Source organism: Taudactylus pleione, unplaced genomic scaffold (assembly GCF_031769625.1).
Source record: "Taudactylus pleione unplaced genomic scaffold, aTauple2 ptg000145l, whole genome shotgun sequence".
Taxonomy (NCBI): Eukaryota; Metazoa; Chordata; class Amphibia; order Anura; family Myobatrachidae; genus Taudactylus; species Taudactylus pleione.
In genome coordinates, this window is record NW_028284547.1 from 6,084,989 (window position 1) to 6,106,040 (window position 21,052).

At 41.5% G+C, this 21,052-nt stretch overlaps 2 pseudogenes; both read left to right on the forward strand.

Moving 5' to 3' along the window:
* Nucleotides 1-21,052, forward strand: part of LOC148522661 (uncharacterized) — a 117,674-nt pseudogene that overhangs the window by 15,708 nt on the left and 80,914 nt on the right.
* Nucleotides 3,125-3,243, forward strand: LOC148522664 (5S ribosomal RNA; annotated as a pseudogene).

Sequence of the window (21,052 nt, forward strand, 5' to 3'; positions counted from 1 at the left end):
GGCGTATACCTAGGGCGTCTGCTCCTTAGTCAATAGTTTGTAGTGCTGGTGAATACACTACCTAGTAAATCGAGAAGGGAGTTATTGACTGTGGGTGACCAACCTGCTAATAATAAATATTCACACAAATATATAAATATAAATAAAGTGCTGAGTGCTAACGTGCTTGAATCAGCCTGAGCAAGTATACATAAATCATAAAGTGCTTAGTGCCAAATAGTCCTAGCAGCATAGACCAATGAAGTGCTTAGTGCAATATAAATACTTTTAGCAGCATACAAAAATAAAGTGATAAAAGAAAGCTAGTACCATAAAAAATATTTAATAGGGTTTGACAAAAACAAGATAAATACGATAAAACACTGTGGTTCCTAATCAGGAGTAACCACCAGAGAGCAATAAATAACCGATAAAAATAAGATCAATTTAAGAGGTAAAAGAAGAGTTTTAGCTTATCTGAAAATCAATTTGAGAGGGTCTGGGTGTAAATCCCAAGGGCAAGTAATGAGTTCCAACGCGTTTCATCCATTGACTTCTTCCTGGGGATGAAGGTTAAGGAATGGTGATCACCTATTTATACTCCTTCACCACCTTCTATTAGGGACAAAGAACTTCCGGGTCACAGTTCAAAAGTGCATCCGGGTTACATTCTAGGAGCTAAAAACTGGCTCAAAACTCAAGGGGACACCTAATATCCAAGCGTCCATCATAGGTAATGTCCATAGGGCAGTATTCTTAAAACCTTTTAGTTTGTTTTAACCATCAGGTTTGTAATAGTTATATGCCTCCGCCCTTTCATATGTGTACTTCTGCCAGGCTGATGACATCACATCCGGTCAGACATCGTGTCCGGTCAGATGTCCCACTCCAGGATTGGCTAGCATACTCGTCTTGTCTTCCATCTGTCCCACGTCATGTCCGGTCATGTGCTTCGCCACCAAGCAACATCAGGACTTATGTGAGAAAGAGGTGGGGACAATTAAGAAACTGAATTTGAATGGTCAAGAGAAGAAAGCTTTGAAGGAATTGAGAAACAATCAGAATATTGTTATAAAACCTGCCGATAAAGGGGGTGGGTTGGTGATCATATACCGATCATACTATATTGAGGAAGCAAATAGACTCCTCAGTGATACAGTTTCTTATGAGAAGCTAGAGAGAGATCCAGTAGAAGAATACACGGATGAATTAAGATCACTCCTGGTCTATGGATTACATAATAAAATTATCACCAAGGAGGAATTTCAGTTCCTAATGAAAAATAACCCCATTACCCCCATTTTTTATTTTTTACCCAAAATACATAAGTCATTGGAGAAACCACCGGGTAGACCTATCATAGCCGGGATAGAGTCACTTACATCACACCTTTCAAAATATGTCGACATTTTTCTACAGAAATACGTGAAAGAGTTGGATTCGTATTTGAAAGACACGACTAATGTATTACAGTCCTTGAAAGAGATACAATGGAGAGAAGAATATAATTGGGTTACAATTGACGTACAATCACTCTATACTTGTATCGAACACACAAAAGGTATCAATGCTACAAGAGAATTTTTAGAGATGGATGGAAATGTGGACCACCTGCACAAGGAGTTTTTATGTGACATCATATCTTTTATATTGAATCATAATTATTTTAAATTTTTAGACAAATTTTATAAACAAATCTGTGGTACGGCAATAGGGACTACTTTTGCTCCCAGTTTCACAAATCTGTTTATGGGATGCTGGGAAAAAAACTATATTTACAGTAACAATCCCTACAATGATAACAATATATTTTACAAAAGATATATAGATGACATTTTAATCATTTGGTAAGGGCAAGAAGAAGTTTTTCATCAGTTTTTATCTCTGGTTTCAAACAACAACATGAATTTAAGATTCACTTCGAATTTTAACCATAAATCTGTTGAATTTTTAGATTTGGTTTTAATGGGAGATGGAGACGAAATATCTACTAAGAATTTTATTAAACATGTAGATGCCAAAAGTTATTTGCTCTTCAAAAGTTGTCATCTAAATAGTTGGAAGGAGAATATCCCTTTTTCCCAATTTTACAGAATCAAACGCAATTGTAGTGACCAAAGAGTATGTAATGAACAATTGGAACAATATGCAGACAGATTTAGAGATAAAGACTATCCTGTAGAGATTCTTGAAAAAGCCCTGAATAAAACTAAATCTCTGGATAGAAACAACTTGTTGGAGTATAAGGATAAGAAGTCCGAGGCTGATTTGGTTCCATTCATTACTACATTCAACGGACATGAAAATAAAATAAAGAAATCCTTGAGAAAAAATTGGAACATTCTCCTCATGGACCCTGTTCTGAAGGAGATTCTTCCACCAAAACCACAGATTGTTTTTAGGAAGTCAAGAAACCTAAAGGACTTACTAGCACCCAGCCTTTTGCACAAAAATGTTAAGCAAATGGGGAATGGCACTCGAAGTTGCAAGGGTAGCTATAAGTGTGGGCGGTGCAAAGTATGTAAATACTTACATCCCATGCGTAAATCTTTTTCAAATTCAGCAGGTTCAAAAGAGTTCCCCATAAAAAGTTTTATGAACTGTAATTCCACATCTGTCATCTACTTGTTGGAGTGTACTTGCGGACTAAAATATGTTGGCAAAACCAAAAGAACATTGAAAATACGTGTCAAAGAGCACATTAGGAATATCAAGTATAAAGTGGAAGGCCATGCAATGTCTAAACATTTCTCTGAGAAACATAACTCCAACCCAGAAAATCTTAACTTTAAGGCCATTGAACATGTCAAGTTGAGTGAAAGAGGGGGTGACTTAGGAAACCTCCTGTCTAAACGTGAGATGTACTGGATTTTCACTCTTGATACAATGGTCCCCAAAGGATTTAATGATTATTACGAGATTGCACCGTTTCTTTAAAAAGAGGACTTTGAGATGTATCGAATCAGTTTCTTCTACTACTATAACATCATTTCCCATCTGTTGATAGGTGCCCAAATGGGGTAATTTGAATTGTGCCTGGATAGTACTTGGGAGGGAGAACCCCAAAGAATACCAGGTGTAGTAGATTTGATTTGTCCTTCAGTTCATTCTAAGTGATGGTTTAATGGTGAGGAGCCTTTTAAACAACTACTACCATAGCAGTGTGCATGTGCCCTATCTCGTCTGATCTTGGAAGCTATACATAACTGGGCCTGATTAGTACTGGGATGGGGGACCTCCTGAGAATACCAGGTGTTGTAGTTTAAGAGTTTCTAGGCTTTCCCTCTACCAGCACATGAAGGCATCCACCTTAAGACCGAAATCCAGTCCTACATAGAAAAAGAAAAGATGGAAGAGACAAAGTAGAAAAACAGAGAGAAAAAGAAGAAACAAGAAAGATACAAAAAGAAGAAGAAAGAAAGAATTCTATGCATCAACTAATTAAAAATCTTCAACCTGAAAAGGAACTTCTATAACTTACAACACCAGGAATATTAGGTCCAATGTGAACTTTAAACAACAGAAGCTTTCTCTTGTAGCCCATTTATGTACTTTTGATCTAATCACTATTAGTTCCAATCCCCTCATAATCTAAAAAAGAAGTGACATAATTAACTGTTCCAGTAGAAATTTACACCTATGATTATTCATTCATTTTTTTTAATGATGGTCTATCCTTTATGTTAGGTATCGATTGGTTGTATCTAATAATATCTATCACTACCTTTTGTTAATAACATTCTTGTTAGAACTTGCAGACTTAATTATTTATGGCTGATACTCAGAATACTGAATTACACTATATGATGATTTGCACTAAGTAAAATGTTATTAGTGGTGGACAACCCCATGTTTAAATATATTGATCCGCTTATTTATTACTGCCTACATTCATTTATAGATCCGTTCCATTATGATTGAAACGCATCAAAATCGATGGACAGCAGTGACGGTGACTAAGGGCGGAAGTTAGCTACTCTTTCCCCACAGGTGCTGGTGGATGTGCAGGAATTGAACTACACAACAGATAAGTGCAATCGGAGGAGGCGTTGAGCGGTGCACGTGATCACGTCACACAGACGTATGATGCAATCACGCAAGCGAGAACACGGTGGCGCGATGATGCTTGGTGGCGAAGCACATGACCAGACATGACGCGGGACAGATGGAAGATGAGACGAGTATGCTAGCCAATCCTGGAGTGGGACATCTGACCGGACGCGATGTCTGACCGGACGTGATGTCATCAGCCTGGCGGAAGTACACATATGAAAGGGCGGAGGCATATAACTATTACAAACCTGATGGTTAAAACAAACTAAAAGGTTTTAAGGATACTGCCCTATGGACATTACCAATGATGGACGCTTGGATATTAGGTGTCCCCCTTGAGTTTTGAGCCAGTTTTAAGCTCTTAGAATGTAACCCGGATGCACTTTTGAACTGTGACCCGGAAGTTCTTTGTCCCTAATAGAAGGTGGAGAAGGAGTATAAATAGGTGATCACCATTCCTTAACCTTCATCCCCAGGAAGAAGTCAATGGACGAAACGCGTTTGGACTCATTACTTGCCCTTGGGATTTACACCCAGACCCTCTCAAATTGATTTTGAGATAAGCTAAAACTCTTCTTTTACCTCTTAAATTGATCTTATTTTTATCGGTTATTTATTGCTCTCTGGTGGTTACTCCTGATTAGGAACCACAGTGTTTTATCGTATTTATCTTGTTTTTGTCAAACCCTATTAAATATTTTTTATGGTACTAGCTTTCTTTTATCACTTTATTTTTGTATGCTGCTAAAAGTATTTATATTGCACTAAGCACTTCATTGGTCTATGCTGCTAGGACTATTTGGCACTAAGCACTTTATGATTTATGTATACTTGCTCAGGCTGATTCAAGCATGTTAGCACTCTGCACTTTATTTATATTTATATATTTGTGTGAATATTTACTATTAGCAGGTTGGTCGCCCACAGTCAATAACTCCCTTCTCGATTTACTAGGCAGTGTATTCACCAGCACTACAAACTATTGACTAAGGAGCAGACGCCCTAGGTATACGCCTAGGGTTATACTTGCAATTGTTCAAAGCACCAGTAGTTTATTCATTGGTTTAGGTTCTGGTGCCGGATTCATAATTATTTATATATATATATATATATATATATATATATATATATAATGAATATTGAGTTCTTGATAAAAGTCATACAGACTGAAACGTTGAACGTACATCCCTGAGTTGGAGTCATTCTTCCAGTACAAGACCCGTGATTGCCGCAGCACTGCCCTGTACATATATATATATATATATATATATATATATGCAATCAATAAAGGTTATATTTTATTTATAGGAAGCATGCCATATACAGATACTACTCATTTCCATAGACCATGATGTTTACTTCTAGAAGGTATGTGGTCATTTTGTGTATATCCTCTTTCTCTTCAAAATTAATCTACAATTATTCAAAGGTTCCATTATTAATGGGGGAGCAATACAGTGAACAAATTAAACCACAGATTGTTTTACTAGATGCTTTTTTTCCAATGGAGCATTTCTTTTTGCAAAGCAGTTCTTCAGGATAATCAGAGACAAAATGATTTTACCAGTAAGCAAGTGGATGGCCATCTAACAAAGATGTCACTAAGTCATTAGAAGCAGCACATAGCATAGTATTTGTTTGAGCTGGTGAAGCACAGGTGAACAAGCCTAATGTCACAGTGCGCCGGACACTGGCTGCCACTTACTGGGTCCAGCAGCACTGGAGTCTGCGGTGGGCGGTGGGCGTGGAGTCTCTGGCACCTGCTACCTTGACATCAGCTCCAGGTCCCCCTCCTGCCAGCTTGAAGTGCAGGTGGCCGTGGCTCTCCAAGGAGCATGCGCCGTCCTGCAGAGAAATTTAAAGGGACAGGCGCACCAAACCTGAAGTTACGTTTGGTGCTAGTTTTGAATCTCCTCTATAAGAGGAAGTCTCTAGCACCAGACAGGAGCCAGAGTATAGGCTCCAAACCATACTCCAGCGTTCCTAGTACTTACCTGTTATCCTGATATTGACCTTGGCTTGTTTGTGACTCTGATTTCATCTGATCCTTTGTACTGCTCATGATATCTGTTTCTGACCTCAGATGCCTCCTCTGACCTGTTAATTTCTGCTCAAAAAAAAAAAAGTTAGTTAAGAGCTGCTCTTAACTATCTCTTGTACACTGCACTTTTCTTACTATGGCGGTGCCCTGGGGTGGCTTAGCTGGGCCAGTTTGGGGGTGTCCTGCGCTCTGGATTTGAATCCTAGTATGTTAGAGACCTACCCGACAGAGGTTACTTGGATGCGGTTGGTAGGCCCATAAACTTGGCCAAGATTATGCCAAAAACCTGTATTCATTGCAAAAATGTTTTTATTTATATACAATCAGTTAATTTGGAGTTGAGCACCTGTACTTCTCTTTTTTTTGTGCATATATCAATTGTCTCCACAGGTAGTACCTCCAATTATATATATATATATATATATATATATATGTCCAAGGTGTGCAGTCTGAGGCCCATTTCCCATATAAACTGTTTATGTCTGCACCCTGGTACAGTCTCGTCTGTTTGGTATTGACTCAGCCTGTCGACTACGTTTATTATTCTGCACCTCGTCCAGTGTCCACCAGTACCTGTATTGGGGAACCTAACCTGAGGGCGATGACATGTGTGTCGGATGCAGCCAAGTCCATACCTTCTTGCGGGGGTCCCTGGTGAATACCGCAGGTACATTAGACTCCGCACCTCAGGCATAGGTTTAGCCAATTCCCTAAATACGGGCCACACCCACAATCCATCCGTGAGTTGTGACAGAATACTCTGGCAAATAACATGGATGCTACTGGTAATCTGACACCACAACACCTGGAGTCGAGAAGCAAGAACAAGACCATGTTTAGATTATTCAGTGTTTATAGACACTGATGCAGCAAGTCAGTGTCACTCAAGCACCTCCAGTACAACCAGGTCCTTCTTCTACAGTACCAGCCGCAGGGGCTTCCGCACCAATACAGAACCCAAATCCAATGAAGTATGATGGGGATCTGACAGGCTGTTGTTGATTCCTGAACCAGTGCTCAATCGAGTTTGAAGTCCAGACAGCAAGTTTCCCTTCAGGCAGGTCAAAAGTTTCTTATATCCTCTCGATATTGTCAGGTCAAGCATTGGCTTGGGCATCTCCATTGTGGGAAAGGAATGATCCGCTTGTCAACAACAGTGCCGAGTTTCTGAGAGCCTTTCGGAAAGGTCTTTGATGAGCCTGGGCGAATTTCCTCCGCAGGGGCAGCCATCTTGCAGCTGAAACAGAGGAACCAATCTGTGGTACAGTATGCCGTACAGATCTGAACCCTTGCCTCAGAGTTGGGGTAGAACAATGAAGTCTTGTTTGCCGCATTTATGCAGGGACTGTTGGATCAAATTGAAAATGTCCTTGCATCCAGGGAATTGCCAACTTCCTTGGATGACTTGATCTCCTTGTGGATCTGAGTAGACCTTTGCCACAGAGAGAGAGCACAAGAAAAGGAACAGTCTCGTCACTTCACCTTTAAGCTGGCCCCATGAGTCATGGCACCTACTGAGTCTCCAGAAGAACCTATGCAGATTGGGAAATCTCGCCTTCCTGCCGCAGAAAGAGAAAGGAGGTTCAAAAATAAACTTTGTTTGTACTGTGGATGAATCAGGCCATCTCCTCTCTGATTTTCCAAAACATCCAGGAAGCAAGAATGCCTAAATGATCGATGGGTGGTCAGTTTAGGTGCATTGAAATACACCCCAAAAAAACAAGATACTTCCCAGTTTTTCATCGATGTAACCCTGGTTGTGGGAAATTCCTTTGAAGAAGTCAAAGCCTTCTTAGATTCAGGTGCTGATGGCAAATTCATCATGGCTAAAAAGGTCCAAGAATTAGGTATTGCTAGCATGCCGGTACAAAAGCCCCTTGGCGTCATTGGCGTGGATGTAAATAAACTTCCCATGGCTACCAGTCATTTACAGATGAAAAAAATCAACATGCAAATAGGGGCTCTTCATCAGGAATCAATAACTTTCTATATCCTCCCATCAGCCGAAAGTCCTGTTATCCTGGGTCTCCCTTGGCTTCACAAGCATTTCCCTGCTCTGTACTGGAAAGAGCCTTAAATCCTGTCATGGGGTTCTCAATGCCGAGGGACTTGTTTATTACCTGTCAAACCACCTCATTGCATCATTCGGTCCTCCATTTTCTCTTCGGAAGATCAGCTTCCGGCACCATAATAGTCCTTCAGTGATGTGTTCAGCAAAAATGCAGTGTAGATGCTTCCTGCCCATTGGGAGTGGGATTGCACTATAGATTTATTGCCTGGAAAGGTCCCACCTCGTGGAAGAGTTTTTCCCCTCTCAATTCCTGAATCCCAGGCAGTTACTGAATACATAACAGAGAACCAGGAACGTGGATTTATCAGAGTCTAAATCACCTGCTGGAGCTGTTTTCTTTTTTGTTAAAAAGAAGCAGAGGGGTTTGAGACCATGCATCGATTACTGAGGCCTGAATGCAATTATCATCAAGGATCAGTTCCCGCTACCTCTGATTTCAGAACTCATTGATCGGATTAAGGGGGCAAAGACTTTCACTAAGCTAGATCTTTGCGGGGTCTACAATTTAATCAGAATCCGATCTTGAGATGAGTTGAAAACGGCCTTTAACACTCAAGATGGCCACTATGAACACTTAGATATGCCTTTCGGATTAAGCAATGCCCCAGCCGTATTTCAAAAATATATGAATCATATTTTATGGACTCTGATATCCTAATATTTTCTGAAGATATAGCAAGTCACCGCCAACATGTTTGTGAGGTGCTTTCATGACTCCGAGCTAATCAGTTTTTCTGCAAACTTGAGAAATTTGAACAAAATGATTTGACTTTTCTGAGGTACATCATTTTGGGTTCCTGCCTTCAAATGGACCCAGAGAAGCTTGCCGCTATTTTCAACTGGTCCTGCCCAGTTGGATTGCAAGCAATACAATAATTCCTGGGTTTTTGCAACTTCTACTGCCAAATCATCAGGAACTACTCTTCCATCGCTGCTCCCATCACTGCTTTTACCAGAAAGAGTCAGGACACTCATGAGTGGTCAACTGAGGCAGAGGAAGCCTTTGTCCATTTAAAACAGCACTTCCTTTCAGCACCATCCTGAGACAACCTAATTGTGACCAACCATTTTTTTCTGGACGTGGATGCTTCCACGGTTGAGGTTGGGGTAGTCCTGTCACAGAAAGACAAAGGAAATAATTGGTATTCCTGTGGCTTCTTCTCCTGAAAGTTCTCTACATCAGAGAGGAATTATGCTGTTGGTGATAAAGAACTACTTGCCATCAAACTGGCTCAACAAGAATGGCAATACTTGTTAGAAGGAGCCAAATTTACATTAACAGTCTACACCGATCAAAAGATTTTGATGTGTCTCAGGACAGCTCACTGTTTAAATTATCATCAGTCAAGATGGTCATTATTCTTCAATCGTTTTAATCTAGTGATTACTTACCGGCCAGGTAATAGGAACATCAAGGCTGATACCCTGTCTCAAGCATTTAGTTCTGCTGAAATGGAAGAAGTAAAGGAGGAAAATGCCATTCTAAACCCTGCCTGTTTCTTAGCAGCCACCAAGAGGGTCAAGATCCCACAGGGGAAAGCATTAATAGCTTCAGAACTTTGGGCTAAACTGCTTCAGTGGGTGCATTTGTCAAGTTTCAGTGGGCATGCAGGCATAAAAAAAACCTTGGAACTGATCTTCAGGTGGTACTGGTGGCCGACGAACCATCAGGGTATATAGGACTTTGTGGCAGCCTGTCATATTTATGCTCAGCACAAGATTCCACCACACTCTCCATCGGGTTCCCTGTTGCCACTAACAGTGCCTGATTGCCCTTGGACTCACATTTCCATGGACTTTGTGACTGATTTGCCTTCATGCCACGGGTTCAACACAATTCTGGTGGTGGTAGATTTTTTTTCTCCAAGGCCACTCATGTTGTTCCTTTGAAAGGTCTACCCTTAGCACCAAAGTTGGCAGATATTTTTGAAAGAGAAATCTTTAGGTTACATGGATTTCCTAAGGACATTGTTTCCAACAGAGGGGTACAGTTTACCTCTAAGTTCTGGAGAGCATTATGCAGGTGCTTTGGTATCAACCTGAGCTTTTCTTCGGCCTATCATCTCCAGAATAATGGCCAGACTGAACGAGTAAACCAAGATTTGGAAAAATTCATTAGGATGTATGTTTCAGCCAATCAAGATGACTGGGTCTCTCTGCTACCTTGGGCTGAATGTGCATACAATAACCTGTACCATGAGGCATCGGGACATTCTCCTTTCTTTGTTCAGTATGGTCTGCATCCAGTGTTACCCGACTTACCATGCCTTCAGCCAGTATCGCTTCCCGCCATACATGGTACAGTGAATCGATTCTTTAGGATCTGGAAGATGATAAAGAGGAATAGGTGTAGATCTTCTTCAAGGTACAAGCTGTTTGAAGATAGAAGAAGGAGGAGGGGTCTGGTGCTGGCTCCAGGTGATAAAGACTGGCTGTCAATGAAACATCTAAGATTAAGGGTTCTGATAATAAAATTTGTTCCCAGATTCATTGGTCCTTTTCAGATCTTACAGGTGATCAACCCAGTAGCATATTGTTTGAAACTTCCAAACACTCTAAGTGTACCCAATGTATTTCACGTTTCTCTTCTCAAGCATTTGGTGCTTAATCATTTCTCAACTCCTTGCAGCCCTCCTCCTGCAATTCCGGTAGACCATCAAGAGGAATATGAAGTAAAACACATTCTGGACTCTAGGGTTTCTAGAGGATTGGAGGAGGTATGGTCCGGAGTAACGTTGCTGGGTCAAGGCTTCTGACATTCATGCACCTTAGCTTCTTCAGAAAATCCACCAGAAGTTCCCCAACAAACCATTTGTGGGGTGTTCGGTGCCCATCCCTAGAAGGGGGTGTAATGTCACAGTGCACCAGACACCGGCCGCCACTTACCGGGTCCAGCAGCACTGGAGTCTGTGGCGGCAGCAGGTGGGGAGTCTCTGATGTCCGCTCTGGGTCCCCCTCCTTCTGGCTTGAAGTGCAGGTGGCTGCGGCTCTCTTAGGAGCACACCATCCTGCAGAGAAATTCAAAGGGATAGGCGCGCCAAACATGAAGTTACGTTTGGCTCAAGATTTGAATCTCCTCCTTAAGACAAAGTCTCTGGCACCAGACAGGTGCCAGAGTATAGGCTCCAAACCATACCACAGTGTTCCTAGTACTTACCTGTTATCCTGATATTGACCTTGGCTTGTTTGTGACTTCTATTTCGCCTGATTCCTTGTACTGCTCCTGATATCTGGTTCTGACCTCGGCTGCCTCCTGTGCACCATTTATATCTGCTCCCTGGTACCATCTCATCTGTTTGGTTTTGACCTGACCTGTTGATTACGTTTATTATTCTGCACCTCATCCAGTGTCCACCACTACCTGTATAGGAGAACCTAACCTGAGGCCTGCGACCTGTGTGTCAGATGCAGCCAAGTCCATACCTTCTTGCGAGGGTCCCTGGTGAATACCGCCTGTACAATAGACTTTGTACCTCAGTTATAAGTCTAGCCAAATCCCTAAATATGGGCCGCATCCACAATCCGTATGTGAGTTATGACACCTAAGCAATGAAATACGCATCCTGCTCCTCCCCCCGCACTCCATGCAGGGATAACATTGTTATGGAGCAATAGGAGAATCAACCCTGCACATACTTCTCAAATATTATTTTCTGTGTAGGCAGTCCCCACACAGTGAATTTAGCTTCTGCAATATCTCACAGATATTAGAAACCATCTAACTCCTAGCATATGCGTGACTGCCTCCACTCTACTGTTGTTTCTAAACGCTGGAAAGCGGAAGGTTTCAGGGCATCTGTGTGCTTTACTTTTAACTACCTATGCTCTCACTCTAGGTACTAATTATGCTCAATTGCTCATAAACATTACTGTCTATCTGTATTAGTGAGATGTTTTACAATTATTGCTTTGGAAGCAGTTATAAGATGTAGCAAGTTTTGCCATAAAAAGAGTCACAGGATTTATAATGAGCTAATTAATCCCTACTATATGTTTGTATTGAATTGGGCAATAATTATACATATTTGAGAAATATTGTAGCATTGTTAAGGACATAGATCAGGGTGTAATTAATTCAAAATTTACTAAACTTGCAGCTATATTAAAAGGACAATAAGGTGTCTACAAGATTTATTTGCCTTAGTTATAGGAGATTATACAAAATAATTGTTCTCTATTGTTACCAACTGTGAATGCATGTTATGCTTATATACAGTGTTGAAATACATTTTGACAACTATTAATATGATGAAAAATAATATATCTATTTGTTACATTAATTTAAAAAAAAATAATATTTTTTTCCAGTGATTGAGGATATTTTGATATTTGGGTGGATTTATTATCTTTAGAAGTCTGTGTGCTTTAATATTTTAGATGAAACATTAATAAAAGATATGTTTTAATATTTATTACTTTTCATATCTTTGTCATATAACCCATTTAACCATAGTAAGCAGTAAGTAAGTCCACCCAAATATAGGCGTAACTGTACAATTGCACCATGTGCCGGCCCCGCCCCCTGAGCTCACAATGCTATGACATTGTGTGCATGACAGTATTACGTCGAAGGGGTGCGACACAGACTGGGCAACCTCAGGATGCCTGATCAGCTGCATACTGTGCATGGCGCCCATCTGGACAGTGATTGCTGCAGCAGAAATCCTGGCTGCTGCTAGCTAGGAGCAAGGGTCATGAGTAGGTGACTGTGCCACCCACAGAGCCTCTGAGCTCTATGTGGCAGCACCGGTCCAATTTCTCAGCAGTACTGAATATACTACTCACACTGGTACATCTATTTACATAAATTCGGTGAATGTCCCAGCTCGGGCTGGCCTCCTTGGGGGAATTTGTAGAATTTCATAATCGGAACTCATTGCTGGGATATTCTCATAGTCAGAGGTGTCAGCATTGGGAAAAGAAATTGACCTGGGTTTGGTTAAAGGCAAAGGCATTAATGGCAGTCTAGAGCAATCCTCGAAGGACTCAACCCTCGCAACACTCCTGCTAAAAGCTATAGATGTTCCCTTCCTCTTCATGTCCTTGTAGAAGAACATAGCAGTAGGAGAATTGGGATGAGAATGCATCCCAGAATGACTGTGTAGTTGAGGAGATGGATCAAGGCTGCTTTTGTCTCCATCCATTAGCTGGAATGGGCAATGGTAGCTTAACTCCAAGGATAACCTGGAAGAGGACATGTTAACATCAACATGGACCTTGTTTTCTGTCTTCTTCCTAAACTTTAAGGTGGGGAACCTCTTGAATGAGGACTTCTTCTTTTTGAAGGATTTATCAGAAGAATCATTCACAATCAAGAGTGAAGGGGAGCTTTTGGTTATTGGATTTTTGTAATGCTGGCAAGCTCAAATTGTGGAGAGATATCCACTAAAGAGGTAGGTGTGGAAATTCTGCTTTGTGTATGGTAGTTTCTCTGTGAAAAGCTATCAGAGGAACTAATGATACATTGAGAGAAGCTGACATCAGACTCAATATATATTGAGGCTGCATTTTCCCTACCAGAAACAGAGTAAGATCTAGGATACATGATAAAACGATTTGGCTTCCAGGGTAGAGCCCGTAGAAAATCTGCATGTTTAGATTCCAGCTTTTCACACTTGCTATTCATCATTGATTCATTACTTAATGGCTGGGAGTCCATCTCGGCCCCCGTTTCTTCAGGCACAGTCTCTGGAATATTGCCTGGTATTTTTCCTGAGTAGGATTCTGTTCTTTTGACAATGTTTTTTCTATTAATGCAAAGTAAATGGTTGTCTCCATCATTACTGCATTCCTCCATTGTGCAATGAGGGTAGGTGGCTTCTTCTGTGTTGTTTTTGTTAGCTGAGCCTTCCGTAGCAGTTGTGCACTGGATTGGAGTATATATGTTGAGTCAGTAGGAAGTGATGCTGCACATGTAGAAAAGCGCCAAGACGAGGGGGATCGGGTATAAATTACATGGGCCCGGGCTTCCTGAGGGGCCCAGCGGGGGTCTGGCACTGCACCCACCTCCGTCACAGCAGCCCAGCACACCGTGTGTGCTGAGCTGCAGTGGACGCTTGCTCGTGACTGCTGAGCAGCAGCCACAGCAGTCTCCTATGCCTGTGAGGGGCAGCGATCACACTGATTGTGCCCCCCCTGGCTTTGCACCAGGCTGAAGGGGCTCAGAGTATCCCCTCGCCAGTGTGCAGTGCCGCTTCATGGTGGTGCATAATTATTTTTTTTTCCTCGAGGGGACATGGCCACGCATCCCGCGATTAGGCCATGCCCCCTGTTACCCAGGCCTGCCGCAGCTATTGGCGGGCCTGCACATGTATGGTATTAAGATTAATCATTACTAAATGGGTTTTGTGCTCTCTCTCCTCCTACATGCACCAAAATCATCTGCTGGTGGAGGTCAGTGTGCGTGCAGGTGTTGATATTGCAGATATATAGGCACAAGCAGCAGATGATTCAAACTATGTACAGCCCAGTTACTTAACCAGTGGTGTTGGGTTATTGAAGGATAGCAGGAAAAGCCATATTCACTTTTACAAGTACACTGGTGATGGAGCGGAGTGAGGTTCTATACAGATCAACAGCCAGTGAGTGTATGCTGCAAACAGGTAGTGATGCAGGGATAGGAACAGTGTTATAAGGAGGTATTAACCAGGTTCTCTCCAGGAGTTGAGTAGGAGACTTCTATCTCCCACCATGTCACTTTACACAGTAAAGTGACATGAATTACTGTATATGAATTCTCACACGTTATCAGTGTTCACTCAGTGCTCCAAATTGTAGTCAGAACCTTATCCCCTGAGTGAAACCTCACATATAGGTGTATTAGAATATTAGACTGTGGAATCAGAGTCTCCGTTGCCCATATAGATCAGCATCTGCCCCCAAATGTTAATTCTGCAGATGATAAGTGGTGTACGTTAGCCATGTTGGACTACACTGACATCTAAGCCCCCCAAGTGTATAATAATGCCATAGGTAAACCACTTTATAACACTTCCAATGGGATCGATATGACTTACCGCCGGCCGCCAGTTCAAATCCCGACAGTTGCAGCCGAACAGTACTGATACGAATTTATGCAGCTGGACAACTAAAAAGAGTCCTGCCATTCCCCAAACTGAGTGATACGAGATCCAGGGAGGGGATTTGCATTTCCTAGGAGTGAAGTCAGCAGGCAAAACCCAATGGAATTAAATGGTAGATGTCAGAGATGCATTCAGCCTTAAAGCATAGGGGTAATCTTTGTGTGATTATGCTCGGAGGTTGAAATGAGAGGGACCCAATGTACTTTTTCAGGGTACTGGCAAAGGGAGAAACCCTCTATGGAGAACCATTGTATGATATCTTTGTATGATATCTGGTACTTCCCAGAATCCTAATCAATGTAACCAGTCAATGATCTAGGATACTCACTAATAGATATTTACATGAGAGAGATAGAGAGAGAGAGGGTGGGATGTACTAAGCTCTGGACTTCACCACCTTCAGACATTAAACTGTGCTTTACTACCTTTACAAGATTATACGGTACAGGATCAATCAGTCCGGAGGAAGAAGTCTCAGAAGAGCTATTAGAAATCAGCAAACTGATACCGTCAAACTTGGTAAATCTACAAGCTCCTTATACCAAGGTTGAACATTTTTTTTGGTGTCTCAAAGGTTCGAGTTCTTAAAGATATCTGACAGGTTCATTCAAGATTTTAGAAGTTTTTTCAAGTTTTTCTGGGAAGCTTTTTTGTATTTCTGGAAGGAATTTTTTTGTGCACATTTTTGGTGTCTGGAATCCACCCTGAAGTGGGTGGTACTGTCAGGATGCGGCCTGGGTTTGGCAGCTACACACCTCTACACCAGCATCCTTGGGCTTAGGTGTTCAGTCACTGGGAGTAGAGGTGAGTGGTGACTGGGTATTCTCCCTGCCTGGGGTCTGCTAGGGCTTCCGTGAGTGCATCCTTGTTTCTGTGGTGCCAAGCATGGGTGAAGCCATGTTGGTCCATATCACCTGTCTTATCTCTCCCAATGGTAGTCCTGTGGTCACTCAGCTGATCCTCTAATCCAATGACTAGTTGCCCAGGGTATTTAAGTTTGACTCCAGGAACAGTTAACTGCTGCTCAAATTAGCTGTTCCAGTGACTGAGATACTCACCAGTGTTGCTTTGTGTTTTTTCCTTCAGAGTGTTGCTTCAGCCTATTCACAGTTTTCCAAGGTTACCTGTATTAGTTTTCATGCTATTCTCAGTCTGAGAGTTTAGCTCTCTCTCAGATCTCCAGTGTCTTATGTTATTTTCCTGTGTGTCTGTCACAAAATCTCAGATGGATTGTGGATGCTACCCATAGTCAGGGAATTGGCTAGATCTATTCCTGAGGTACGGAGTCTAATGTGCCAGCCAGCAGCAGGGATCCTCGCAAGAAGGTATGGACTTGGCTGTGTTTGACACACAGGTCGCAGCCCTCAGGTTAGGTTTCCCTATACAGGTGCTGGCGACCTTGCTTGGAAAGCAGGATACTTTCGCGTAGTCAACTAACCGGGTCAAAACCAAACAGACAAGACGGTACCAGGGAGCAGACGTAAATGGGTCACAGGGATTAGCCACAGTCAGAACCAGATATGGACACAGAACCAGGGGTCAGACAGAATCGGAGTCATGAACAAGCCAAAGTCAGAACCAATAGGTAGGATATGCACAGGAATGCTGGAGTATGTTAATGGAGCCTATACTCTGGCACTGGAGTGCTCCCAGTAACTTCCTTTTATATTTCAGAGTTCAAACCCAGCCCCAAACAATATTCCCTATTCCTGCGCCTGTCTCTTTAAATCCTATGCAGAGCGGCACATGCTCCTATGGGAGCCGCAGCCACCTGCTTCAGAAGTAGAAGAGCTATCTTGGAGAAAGTCACTGTAAGAAGAACAAAAGACCCCTTGACATCAGAAAGATCAGATAGATCACTACACTGGTGTAGCAAGGGCTCTTTGAAAAGAGCTTACACTTTCTGTTTTTTCCAAGTGAAGCCACCAAGAGTAAAGACTGGTGAGAGGCACATGGATGAAGGCCCCCCAAGTGTCAAGCTGAGGATCAGGAAGGAGCATCGCTGACCCCTATGGGGAAGGGTCAGCACAGGGTGCCCCTCTGTGCCCGCCAAGGTCGGCCTAGACTGGTATGACATTTATATCTGATTTTTAATAATGTTTGATTGCAAGTCATAGCATTAAATATCTATCATATAATAATGTTTTCTAAGCATCGCATAACAACACATCCCCATCACATATAGTAATATTTTTCTAAGACACATAACAATATTTAACTATGACACATAACTTTTTTTTACTGCACCATAGAACAATTTCTAACTAATATAATATAATATGTTATTGTTACACATAATAAGGGGCAACTTTTAACATAATTATTTACGTCAGTTATTTAAAAATATAACTGCGATGTAACAAGGCGGCCGAGGTCTGCGGGTGGAGAGATCTACTCAGCGCTGGAACTGGAAGTCTGTGGAACAACAGAAGAGGAGCTGCCACTGGAGAAGTCTACTCGCTGTATAGAAAGGATTGTGTAATCGTACACACTTTTTTAATCTTTGGCAGACCACCTCCCACTCATAGGCAAGACTGTAGCTACATTAAGTGCATAGAATGGGACTGCTATGGGGACCAGGCCACCTCTGGGGCCTGGCTCTCTCCCTGCACCAAGTTATACTGCCATCTCATTTTTTTATTCTCACCAGAGTGCTGCTGTATTTCATCTGGGCCTAGATCTGATCTATATGGGCAACGGAGGCTCTGATTCCACAGTCTAATATTATATCACACCTATATGTGAGGTGTCACTCAGGGGATAAGGTTCTGACTACAATTTGGAGAGCTTAGGCAACAATGAAAATGTGTGAGAATTCATATAAATTCCACACTGCAGGCTCATTGTCAATAGGGAGTGCATTATGGGCATACGTATATATAGGCGGTGCAATATGTTAAATCCAGCAACGTACTTACCATATGTGCCTCAAGATGCACAAACGGTAGCCCCTTACCATGGTAATTATACAATTAAATGGGTAAGGAGGCTTCTATCTCCCACCATGTACCATTACGCCTATATTTGGGTGGACTTATAATCTTTAGAAGTCTGTGTGCCTTTAATATTTTCAGCAAGTGACTAAATTTTGTAGAATTATCACTTTTTAGAGCCATGCTTTATAATGACATAAGTAGGTGATAAATCAGGGGAAATAGACCTGTGTGTTTTACTTGCCCTTTTCTGGACCTCAACATCAAAAACATTTTTTTAACCAATTTAGACCCACCATAAACTTACATAGCACTGCTGATTGTCATTAGGTTAGAGCAGGGATTCCCAACCACGGTCCTCAAGGCACACTAACAGTCCAGGTTTTATCGATAGCCATACTTGCACACAAATGACTTAATTAGTACCTCAGTTATATTGATATAACCATCTGTGCACAATCATGGATATCACTAAAACCAGGACTGTTAGTGTGCCTTGAGGACCGAGGTTGGGAATCACTGGGTTAGAGGTTCCCAAACACGGTCCTTGAGGCTCCACAACAGTTTAAGTTTTAGACATATCTATGGTGGTGCACATGTAATTAATTTAAAGTGAAAGAGTTACTAATTAAGCCACCTGTGCTCAACCATGGAGGACCTTGTTTCACAACATCTGCATAAGGCATTAACTAGCAGAAATGATGATTAACTCTTTATGTTTCATTTTCCTCCTCTGAAATTTACTCTACTTCTAAATGAAAACTACTTGTTGGAGGGCATTTGAAAAAACAAACAAACAAACAAGCAAACAAACATTTTTTTCATAAATATAATACTTTTGAAAAAAAAGACATACATAGGCATCAAATTTACTATGTATATATGTCTAAGAAACTCATATTAAGCCTGTATATCACAGTCTTTCAGACCTTGAAAAACATACTTTCATTTAGGTTTGGACAAACATTTGACTGCTAATATATATATATATATATATATATACACTGTAGGTTTATTTATGTAACTATTTGCAATGACTAACTGTAAGTTTCCTGCTAATATGTAGGAAAAGTATTTCTGCTGATACTCTGCCCAGACAATAGATGATTCTTAAACAAAAAGGTCCCTGTGGTGACATAACAGGATGCCAGAGGCTGCTGTGATCTAAGTAAAATGCAAGGTGTTACCACTGCTGAGGTGTAATTAGCATTTCACACTGTAGTAAGTTACCTTAGGAATATTTACACCTCATTTACAAGACAAGGAGCTACCCACGGGAAGCTGCATTGTTATATAAATATAAACTAATTTTATAAGACCCTAATTTACATGTCACCCTCAGTGTAAGAATTCTGACTGGTCATACTGGGAACTATGGAGAGAGATGGGGGAGGACAGACTATAAATAGGCTGTATCAGGCTACTGAGAGCTAATGGAAGAGCTGCTGGTTTAGTTGCTGGTTGGAGAGCTGGACGGATGGAGGAGTAAGAAAGACACCGATAAAAAAATCTTCATAGTAAGGTAATTATATTATAAATAAAAATATATTGATAAATATTATAACAGTTATAGATTTTTTGCCTGCTATAGAAATGTACACTAATCTATGTAATAATATGCTAATAACATAGGAGGCATATTATGTAAATTGGCACTTCATATTGGTTTTCCTTATCAGCTGCTGCATCCACAGATGCTGCATTGGATCATCTATGTGACCAATGACCTTCTGAGAAACCCTCATATTACCGGGGAATTCACTCTGCTTAAGTTAGTAAAGCTGCATCCAAGGAAACAGTCGCTGGCTTTAGCATACCCAGAAAACAGGGCTGACATGCTCCAGTTTCCTGTATTGCTGTCTGCTACCTAACAATTAGGGCACTGCAAGTAATCTTGTAAAACAAGATCTGCACATATGCAGTTTGGTATCTGCATTTTGCCCATGAAGGACTTGTTCATAATGTAGCCTACATTGTGATCAAGGCCTAAATGAGTAAAATACACATTTAAAAGTAACACCCAGTTTCTGCAGAGGTGACTGCCACTTGGAAACTTTTGGAACTGAACTTACAGGTATTTCCCCTTCAGGGGTGGGCTGGGCCAGGGTGCAGGGGGACATATGTCCCCCAACACAATATCATATTGGGCTGCTTTGGACCAGTCAGTGAGACACTTCAGTTTTTCCCTAAACTTTGGTGTTGAACTTCTTGTTTCTAGTGAAGATCACAATAAAGCTTCTTCCAGTTCCACTGTATATCTGGCTGCTTTTTCTGTTCTGTATTACAGGGCTCATAATTACAAAAAATTATATAGCAGTCAGGCTTCAAATGGAACAAAAAGAAACCATATGTGGAACAAAAGGGTAATCCAGGTGTGTACAGGACAACATATCACCAGTGCCTCTTCAATCACCATTGTTCACTGCCAGTTCCATGTGTCTGCAGTCCGCATGCTCAGACAGGTGGAGATGCCAGTCAGGACTCAATAGATCATCATTCACTGGGGTGACTAAAGCAAAGTCATGATCAATGGCGGATTACTCTGGGGAACGAGCACCTCCTCTTTTCTGTTTCCAAGTGATATAATGCAGTCTGCCTCTATACAAAGCCAATACACAGTGATCCCTACAGATGCAGCACTGACACAGCAGGCAGCTTGCCTCCCTTGGTAGTCCGGATCACAGGTTACAACATGACCAGGAGCTCTACATAGACAGGCAAGAAACATAGTGGTCCTATTGGTAACTAGACAACTAACTGCTAGTCTAACTATTATGAGAATACAAGTCCCAGCACACCTTGTCAACTGGATATGCTGGGACTTGTAGTGCCATGGCAACTAGATACAAATGTGTTTTTTCTATAATTGTATTTTGCTTTTGATACATTTCAT